Here is a 10,783-nt window from a genome sequence, read left to right as displayed (position 1 = left end):
GTGCCCACCACCTCGCCGGGCTAGTTTTTTGTACTTTTTAGTAGAGACGGGGTTTCACCGTGTTAGCCAGGATGGTCTCGATCTCCTGACCTCATAATCCATCCGTCTCGGCCTCCTGAAGTGCTAGGATTACAGGCTTGCAGTGAGCTGAGATCCAGCCACTACACTCCAGCCTGGGTGACAGAGCGAGACTCCGTCTCAAAAAAAAAAAAAAAAAAAAAACAAAACATTTTTAGCTGTAACTTAAGTCTTCTGACTGTAGGTGACTACAAAATTCTTTAATGGGAGAATTAATTATTTTAAGAGTCTGATTTTATTAGCATGCATCCAAGTTTTCAGTGTGATCTTTTGCATATACTTGTACAGGGAAGTACTGGTAACACTTGGTACTTTCTAAATATAAGTTACTAAAAGCCAATTGTAGTTGAATGTTCTGTTCAGTTTTTCAGTGCAAAGGACCAAGTGGCCTTTTCATGAAAAACACTTCAGAAGAAACAGGTGTCTCCAGTAAGGGAGAAAGTTAATGTTACCTGCTGGAATCTGATAAAGACCAGTTATTTACAAGTAGACGATATGGTTGGTTGAGTTCTTGGAATCCTAAAATCTCAAAAAGTCTTAGTGCTCTAAAAGTCCTTTTTTTAAATTGCCCCACGAAGTGGTTGTTAACAATCCCTTGTTTAAACAAAATTTCAATTTGTTTAAACAAATAGTACTATGTGCTCACTGTCCAGGTGTAAAGTTGAACATTATAAAATGAACCAGATAGAAATAAGCACAGATAAACTTGGCACTCAGTGTATGTACACAGATGTCTGGTCAATTTATTGAATTTGTCTCATACAATGCTATGTTAATATTGGGCATGTATTCTTATATATTCCTATGAAGTAGGTAACTTTTTACTATTTACAAATGAGGCGGCGGAATTTGGGAAGAAATTTTTAATTTACTAGGACCTGACCAGTATGCATAGTAGTTCTGAGCTCAGGGCTATCCTTTGACTCAGGTGTAAATGGATCTGCCAGCTCTTTAATACCTGGGTTAATGCTTAGTAACTGTTAGGCTGATAATCCTCTTTCCTATGATGCTTCAGAGCTGCTATATGACAATCCCACCCAGAAAAAAAAACCTAGAGTGAATTGGAATTTGGCCCAAAATGTATGGAGACTAGCTAGAATCACCACTTTGTTTCAACTTTTCAATAGCAAAGTAAATAGCCAATAAACACCTTTTAAGATTCCAGAAAAGTTCACTAAAGTCTAAGTTAACAGATGAAAAACCCCAGAAAATTATATTTTAAGATTAAAAGAATTTCAGGTAAGGCCGGGTGCAGTGGCTCACGCCTGTAATCCCAGCACTTTGGGAGGCCGAGACGGGTGGATTACGAGGTCCAGAGATCGAGACCAGCCTGGCTAACACGGTGAAACCCCGTCTCTACTAAAAAAATACAAAAAATTAGCTGGGCGAGGTGGCGGGCGCCTGTAGTCCCAGCTACTCGGGAGGCTGAGGCAGGAGAATGGTGTAGACCCGGGAGGCGGAGCTTGCAGTGAGCTGAGATCCGGCCACTGCACTCCAGCCTGGGCGACAGAGCGAGACTCCGTCTCAAAAAAAAAAAGAATTTCAGGTAAATGTCGTAGGAAAATCGGGAATACTATGACTGGAAGAATCTTTAGGAATTTGAAAACATCCTCTTAAGCAAATGGGGGAATCTCAGCTATTATATTACAAGTAGGTGAGTAAGTGCTTGAACAATGCCCAAGCTCTTGCCCTTTTTGAGAGTCTAGAATCTTTAAGAGGAAATACGTTCAAATTTGCAAATATATCGAGGGCCTGCTAAATGCTGAGGATGCAAAAGTTTGCCCCAACTCAAAATTTAGCAACTATGAAGTGGGTACTGTTTTATGCCCTATTTTACAGGTAAGGAAACGGCAAATGAAGGAGGTAGACTTTGTCCCCATGTAGGCTAAATCGAAGGCCATTCTCTTAAGTGATACATAGAATAAATTAGAGCAGTTAATTTTGCCAGGAATTGTAGAAGTTGAAGTCTTGGCAGTAGTAGAAACAAATGGGGGTTGGGAGGGAAGACAAAATTAGGATTGAAGGTGATATTTTAGAAATCATAAAAGCCTGCATGCAGTCAAAACCATGCTGCTCATCACCTGCTCAGTCATTACCTACCCCCTTTAATTCCACTGTCATCACCTATTCCTTTAGGCTCCTTCCTCCAAAGGGGCATCCAAAACTTTCACTCACCACTTCTGCCCTAATCCAAGCTGCTATTTGCCATTTTCTTTTTCTTTCTTTTTTTTTTTTTTTTTCTGAGGCGGAGTTTTGCTCTTGCTGCCCAGGCTAGAGTGCAATGATGTGATGTCGGCTCGGCTCACTGAAATCTCCGCCTCCCAAGTTCAAGCAATTATGTCTAAGCCTCCCAGGTCGCTGGGATTACAGGCACCAATCACCATGCCCAGCTAATTTTTTTGTATTTTTAGTAGAGACAGGGTTTCATCATGTTGGCCAGGCTGGTCTCAAACTCCTGACCTTAGGTGATCCCCCCCATCTTGACCTCCCAAAGTGCTGGGATCACAGGCGTAAGCTGCTATTTTCTTACCTGGACTCTTGAAATAATTTAAATCTATCTGCAGATAAATCTATCCATCCATGCATCTTACTCTCCTCTGGACTCCTCTGCACAGTCTCCAGATAAACTTTTAAAACATAAATTGTTTCAGGTCATTTCCCCACTTAAAGATCTCGAATGGCTTCCCATTGCACACTGGATAAAATCTAAACTACTCACTGACTCAGGAGAAACCTAATGTGATCTGACCTTACCAATCTTTTTCCACCACTTAAGTTCCAGCCAAACCCTCTGCTCACACACCCTTTTTCACATTCCTTAGTATTTACCAAAATCTGAAATTACCTTGTTAATTTGTCGGTTTTTTTTTTTTTGAGATGGAGTCTCATTCTGTTGCCCAGGCTGGAGTGCAATAGCGCTATCTCAGATCACTGCAACCTCCGCCTTCAGGGTTCAAGCAATTCTCCTGTCTCAGCCTCCCAAGTAGCTGGGACTACAGGCACATGCCATCATGACTGGCTAATTTTTGTATTTTTAGTAGAGACAGGGTTTCACCATATTGGTCAGGCTGGTCTTGAACTCCTGACCTCAGGTGATCCACCCGCCTCGGCCTCCCAGAGTGCTGTGATTACAGGCATGAGCCACTGCGCTGCCCATTTATCTACTGTTTTTTTTTTTTTTTTTTTTTTTTTGAGACCGAGTCTTGCTCTGTCGCCCAGGCTGGAGTGCAGTGGCTGGATCTCAGCTCACTGCAAGCTCCGCCTCCCGGGTTCACGCCATTCTCCTGCCTCAGCCTCCCGAGTAGCTGGGACTACAGGCGTCCGCCACATCGCCCGGCTAGTTTTTTGTTATTTTTTAGTAGAGACGGGGTTTCACCATGTTAGCCAGGATGGTCTCGATCTCCTGACCTCGTGATCCACCCGTCTCGGCCTCCCAAAGTGCTGGGATTACAGGCTTGAGCCACCGCGCCCGGCCTTATCTACTGTTTTATTGACTGCTCCCGCTAGAATGCTACAAGAACGGGGGTTCGCTGTATTTCCCATTATAGCCCCCGTGCTGATATATAGTAAATCTGAATAAAAATTTGTCAAATTAATGCTAGAATGGATGAGTGGTCTTGCTCACCTCCATGTCAACCTTAAGCTTCTGTAACTTTAATATATGGTAACTGATTTGTTATTTTGAGGAGTAAATGAAAGTAGATACAAAAACACAGGGCCTGGCCAGGCAAAGTGGCTCATGCCTGTAATCCCAGCACTTTAGGAGGCCAAGGTGGTAGGATCAATTGAGGTCAGGAGTTCAAGACCAGCCTGGGCAACATGGTGAAACCTCGTCTCTACTAAAAATATAAAAATTAGCTGGGCATGGTGGTGCATGCCTGTAATCCCACCTTCTCAGAAGGCTGAGGTGGGAAAATCACTTGAACCCAGGAAGTGGTGGTTGCAGTAAGCCTAGATCACACCACTGCACTCCAGCCACAGAGCGAGACTCTGTCTCAAAAAAAAAAAAAAAAAAAAAAAGCCAGACACAATAGTAAGTGAACTAGAATCTAAAATTCTGATAAAGCAAGCCAGCATACATACTGTTCCTTGCAGAACTGAAGGGCAAAACCTGGTTTCAAACTTATCTTTCCAAGTAGCATCCCTACTGAATAGCTATGATTCTTATGGCAGTGAGTATTAGTCTCAAAGTGAAATAGATCATGCAGGAGCTGGATTTTATGGAAAAAAGTGAAATAGAACTAGGTGGGTTACAACTTTATCATGATAGCAAATGAATCAGTAACAATGCAAGTAGTGAAACTACTTAAGGGGCATTCTCAAAGTCATTATGAATACTTTTTTTTTTTTTAACCACTAGCTACTTGGGAGGCAGAGGCAGGAGAATTGCTTGAACCTGGGAGGTGGAGGTTGCAGTGAGCCGAGATGGCGCCACTGCACTCCAGCCTGGGCAACAAGAGTAAAACTCCGTCTCAAAAACATTGAGTCACCACATCCAGCTAATTTTGTGTTTTTAGTAGAGATGGGGTTTCACCATGTTGGCCAGGCTGGTCTCTAACTCCTAACCTCAGGTGATCCACCCGCTGCAGTCTCCCAAAAGTGCTGAGGTTACAGGCCTGAGCCACCACGTCTGGCCTAAAAATTATTTTTTTAAGGAAATAATTATTTGCAGCGTAGCTCCACAGTTAAGAGTTCAGGCTCTGAGGTGGGCGTGGTGACTCACGCCTGTAAGAGGCTGAGGCAGGAGGGTCGCTTGAGGCCAGAAGATTGAGACCAACCTGGACAACATAGTGAGACCCTGTCTCTACAAAAACATTTAAAATAACCAGATATGGTAGCACCCACCTGTGGTCCCAACTACTCAGGAAGCTGAGGAGGGAATATCTGTTGGGCCCAGGAGGTTGAGGCTGCAGTGAACCATGACTGTGCTACTTGCACTCCAGCCTGGGCAAGAGAGACCTTGTCTTCAAAAAGCAACAGTTCACGCTCAGGAATTAAATTGCCTCTGTACTAGCCGAGTGACCTTGGGCAAATCACCCAGTCCCCCTATGCCTCATTCATTCATTCATTCATTCATTCAGTATTTATGGAGTACCTTCTATGTACCACACACTGTTGTGGGGATACAGAAGTGAACAAAGTTCCGTATTGTTATGGAGCTACATTGTAGTGGGAAAAAACACAATAAAGATGAAGCAAATGCAGACACTCCTTGATTTAGGATAGGGTCATCTCCCAGTAAACTGGCTCTAAGTTGAAAATATCCTAAATCGACAATGCATTTAATACACCTAACATACCCAACATCACAGTCTAGCCTAGCCTACTTTAAATGTTCTCAGAATGGCCAGGCATGTTGGCTCATGCCTGTAATCCCAGCACCTTGAGAGGCTGAGATGGGCAGATCACTTGAGGTCACGAGTTCAAGACCAGCACGGCCAACATGGTGAAGCCCTGTCTCTACTAAAAATACAAAAATTACGCCAGGCGCAGTGGCTCACCCCAGTAATCCCAGCACTTTGGGAGGCCGAGGTGGGTGGATCGATCAACTGAGGTCAGGAGTTCGAGACCAGCCTGGCCAACATGGCGAAACCCCGTCTCTACTAAAAATACAAAAATTAGCTGGGCGTAATGGCACACACCTGTAATCCCAGCTACTCGGGAGGTTGAGGAAGGAGAATCACTTGAACCTGGGAGGTGGAGGTTGCAGTGAGCTGAGATCACACTACTGCACTCCAGCTTGCACAACGGGAACAAGACTCCATCTTAAAACAAAACAAAAATTAGCTGGGCGTGGTGGCATGTGCCTGTAATCCCAGTTACTTGGGAGGCTGAGGCAGGAGAATCACTTGAACCCGGAAAGCGGAGGTTGCAGTGAGCCAAGATCTTACCACTGCATTCCAGCCTGGGTGACAGAGTGAGACCCTGTCTCAAAAAAAAAAAAAAAAAAGTTCTCAGAACACTTAACGTTAGCCTATAGTTGGGCAAAACCATCTAACAGCCTTTTTGGTTTTTGTTTTTTGATTTTGAGACGGAGTCTTGCTCTGTAGCTCAGGCTGGAGTTCAGTGGTGCAATCTTGGCTCACTACAACCACCATCTCCTGGGTTCAAGCAATTCTCCTGCCTCAGCCTCCTGAGTAGCTGGGATTACAGGCACATGCCACCATGCCTGGCTAATTTTTATATATCTTTTTTAGTAGTGATGAGGTTTCACCATGTTGACCAGGCTGGTCTTGAACTCCTAACCTTGTGATCTGCCCGTCTTGGCCTCCCAAAGTGCTGGGATTACAGGCGGGGGCTACTGTGCCCCGCCTATTTTTTAAATAAAATGTTGAAGAGCTCATGAATACTAAACGAAGTGACAGAACGGTTGTATGGGTGCTCCGAGGACAGTTTCTACTGAATGTGTGTCACTTTAGCATCATCGAAAAGTTGAAAAATTGTAGGTGGAACCATCATAACTTGGGACCATCTGTACATAGTTTATCAGATAGTGGTAAATGCTAGGAAAAAAAAAAAAAAGAATGTGGATAACAAGTGTTGTGGACTGTGGGGAGATGTTGGAAGTTAGGGTAGCCAGGGAGACATCACTGAGGTATCTTTCAAGTCAAGTCTTGAAGAAAATGAGACAGCAAGCCACATAGATGTGAGAGAAGAGTATTTCAGGTCCTACGAGGGGTCCCATTGCAGAAGCCAGCCTGGTATGTTCTAGGACCAACAGGGAGGTGAGCATGCCACAGCGGAGCAAATAAGCAGAGAAGCACGGTGGGAAACCAGAGATGTAATGGGAGCCAGAGCATGCAGTGCTTTATAGGTCCTGCAAGGACACTGAGTGAGATGGGAAACCTCTGGAGAGTTTTGAGCAGAAGGATAAAACCGGTTTGACGAATGTTTGAACAAAATCACTCCAGCTGCTGTCTGGAGAATAGACTGGGGGCAATAAGGGTAGAGCAGAAAGGAAAACCAATTAAGCTATTGCAGTAACCTAAGTGCGACATGATATAGTGGCTTGGACTTGGGTGGTGGCAGTGGAGGTGTGCGAAGTGGCATTCTGGATATTTTACAATGATAGGAAGATGGCTAGGACTTAATGGATATAGGCATGAGAAAAAAAAAGTGTGGGGGGTGGTGGTTAATGGGACCAGGGTTTTCACCTGAGCAACTGCATGAAGTTGCTATTGCTTAACATAGAGAAGACTGCGAGGGAACAGGTTTCGGAAATATAAAGAGCTCAGTTTTGGATGTGTTAAGATTGAGATGCTTAATTAGACTTTTTAGTGATTTCAGGTAGTCTATTGGATATGAACCCGGGGTTTAGGAGAGAGGTTTGGGCTGGAGATATAAATTTGGAAATCATCAACATGGTCTTAAAACTAGCCGAGATCACCAAGGAAGTAGGTGCTGATAGAAATTAGAGAGGAGCTCCAAGGGCAAAGGAACTCAACATTTAGAGTTTAGGGACTGAGTGACAGCTCCAAAGAAGACTGAGAAGAAGTAGGCAGAGAGGAAGAAAGCCAGACATATATGATCATCTGGAATTCAAAAGAAGAAAATGATCTACGGTGTCAAATACTACTAAGTCAACTGGAGTGTGAGGTCTGAGAATTGACCATTGAATTTGTAGAGGTCGTTGGTGATCCTAATAACAGTTTTGATGAAATAGAGGGAACAAAACCTGATTAGAGTGAATTCAAGAGAAACTAGGGCTTTAATCAAATGATGAAACTTCATGTCATCAAAAAGGAGACAAACCGACATCATACTGAAGACGCAACATCACCCAAACGTTGAGCCAAAATGTTTAAACTGAATGTAATAATAAGGATAAAGAAACAACCTGATAAATCCAAAGTGTAAGACATTGGGCTGGGTGCAGTGGCTCACGCCTGTAATCCCAGCACTTTGGGAGACCGAGGCCAGTGGATCACCTGAGGTCAGGAGTTCATGACCGGCCTGGCCAATGTGATGAAATCCAGTCTCTACTAAAAATACAAAAAATTAGCCAGGCATGGTGGTGTGTGCCTGTAGTCCCAGCTATTCCGGAGGCTGAGGCACAAAAATCACTTGAACCCAGGAGGTGGAGGTTGCAGTGAGCCGAGATCGAGCCACTGCACTCTAGCCTCTGTGACAGAGCAAGACTCCATCTCAAAAAAACATTAGCTGGGCATGGTGGCACAGCATGGTAATCCCCCGCTACTCAGGAAGTTGAGGCAGGAGAATCGCTTGAACCTGGGAGGCGAAGGTTGCAGGGAGCTGAGATCGTGCCATTGCATTCCAGCCTGGGCGACAGAGCAAGACTCTCTTTCAAAAAAAAAAAAAAAAAAAAAGTAAGACATCGTACAAAGCAACTTGCCTAAACTCCAAAAAAAAAAAATGTCGACCAGTTATGGTGGCTCAAGCCTATAATCCCAGCACTTTGGAAGGCTGAGGTGTGTGGATCACCTGAGGTCGGGGGTTCGAGACCAGCCTGACCAACATGGAGAAACCCTGTCTCTACTAAAAATACACAATTAGCCAGGCATGGTGGTGCATGCCTTTAATCCCAGCTACTCAGGAGGCTGAAGCAGGAGAATCGCTTGAACCCAGAAGGCAGAGGTTGCGGTAAGTCGAGACTGCACCATTGCACTCCAGCCCAGGCAACAAGAGTGAAACTCCATCTCAACTTAAAAAAAAAAAAAAAAAAAAAAGTCAATTTCATGAAACAAGGCAGGGGAACTGTTCTAGATTAAAGGTGATTTAAGAGACATGATAATTAATTGCATATTAATCAATCCTTCATTGGATTCTAGGTTTATTTTTTTCTGAGAGTCTGGAATTTTTTTTTTTTTTTTTTATTTTTTTTTTTTGAGACCGAGTCTTGCTCTGTCGCCCAGGCTGGAGTGCAGTGGCTGGATCTCAGCTTACTGCAAGCTCCGCCTCCCGGGTTCACGCCATTCTCCTGCCTCAGCCTCCCGAGTAGCTGGGACTACAGGCGCCCGTCACCTCGCCCGGCTAGTTTTTTGTATTTTTTAGTAGAGATGGGGTTTCACCATGTTAGCCAGGATGGTCTCGATCTCCTGACCTTGTGATCCACCCGTCTCGGCCTCCCAAAGTGCTGGGATTACAGGCTTGAGCCACCACGCCCGGCCGAGTCTGCATTTTTTTTAAACATTAAAAGGAAATTATTGGGGAGATTTTAATAAGCACTGTATATTAAATAACATATTACTCTCAAATTTACTGAATGTATAATAATAACAGTATTATGATTGTAAAGAGAATGCCCTTGTTCTTTGAGGTTTGGTGAAGGGGCAAAGGGTCATAACGGCTGCAGTTTAAAATATATTTAGAGTCAGGCATGGTGGCTCCTGCCTGTAATATCAACACTTTGGAAGGCCAAGGCGGGTAGATTGCTTAAGTCCAGGCATTTGAGAACAGCCTGGGCAACATAGTGAGACCCATGTCTACAAAAAATGCAAAAATTAACCGGGCATGGTGGCATATAACTGTGGTCCCAACTACTTGGGAGGCTAAGGCAGGACAATCCCTTGAACCTAGCCTAGGAGCCGGAAGCTGCAGTGAGCTGAGTTCATGCCACTGCTCTCCAGCCTGAGCAACAGAATGAGACCCTGTCTCAAAAAGAAAGAAAGGGCCGGCCGGGCGTGGTGCCTCACGCCTGTAATCCCAGCACTTTGGGAGGCCAAGGCAAGCAGATCATGAGATCAGGAACTGGAGGCCAGCCTGACCAACATGGTGAAACCCCGTCTGTACTAAAAATACAAAAATTAGCCAGGCGTGGTGCGCGCACCTGTAATCCCAGCTACTTAGGAGGTTGAGGCTTCAACTTGAGAGGTGGAGGTTGCAGTGAGCCGAGATCATGCCACAGCACTCCAGCCTGGGTGACAGAGCGAGACTCCATCTCAAAAAAAAAGAAAGAAAAGGAAGAAAGAAAGAGAAAGAAAGAAAGAAGAAAGAAAGAAAGAAGAAAGAGAAAGAAAGAAAGAAGAAAGAAAGAAAGAAGAAAGAGAAAGAAAGAGAGAGAGAGAAAGAAAAGAAAGAAAGAAAGAAAGAAAGAAAGAAAGAAAAAGAAAGAAAGAAAGAAAGAAAGAAAGAAAGAAAGAAAGAAAGAAAGAAAGAAAGAAAGGAAGGAAGGAAGGAAGGAAGGAAGGAAGGAAGAAAGAGAAAGAAAGAGAGCCAGGCGTGGTGGCTCAAGCCTGTAATCCCAGCACTTTGGGAGGCCGAGACGGGTGGATCACAAGGTCAGGAGATCGAGACCATCCTGGCTAACACGGTGAAACCCCGTCTCTACTAAGAAATACAAAAAACTAGCCGGGTGAGGTGGCGGGCGCCTGTAGTCCCAGCTACTCGGGAGGCTGAGGCAGGAGAATGGCGTGAACCCGGGAGGCGGAGCTTGCAGTGAACTGAGATCCAGCCACTGCACTCCAGCCTGGGCGACAGAGTGAGACTCCGTCTCAAAAAAAAAAGAAAAAGAAAAAGAAAGAAAGAGCAAGCAAGCGAGCCAGGTGCAGTGGCTCATGTCTGCAATCCCAACACTTTGAGAGGCCAAGGCTGGCAGATCACTTGAGGCCAGGAGTTCAAGATCAGCCTGGCCAATGTGGCAAAAACCCATCTCTACAAAAAGTACAGAAAACAACAACAAAATGAACAAAAAAGAGGGTACTGTGGTGCATGCCTGTAGTCCCAACTACTTGGGAAGCTGAGGTGG

This window comes from Theropithecus gelada, chromosome 1 (genome assembly GCF_003255815.1).
Source record: "Theropithecus gelada isolate Dixy chromosome 1, Tgel_1.0, whole genome shotgun sequence".
Taxonomy (NCBI): domain Eukaryota; kingdom Metazoa; phylum Chordata; class Mammalia; order Primates; family Cercopithecidae; genus Theropithecus; species Theropithecus gelada.
This window is presented reverse-complemented; position numbering follows the sequence as displayed.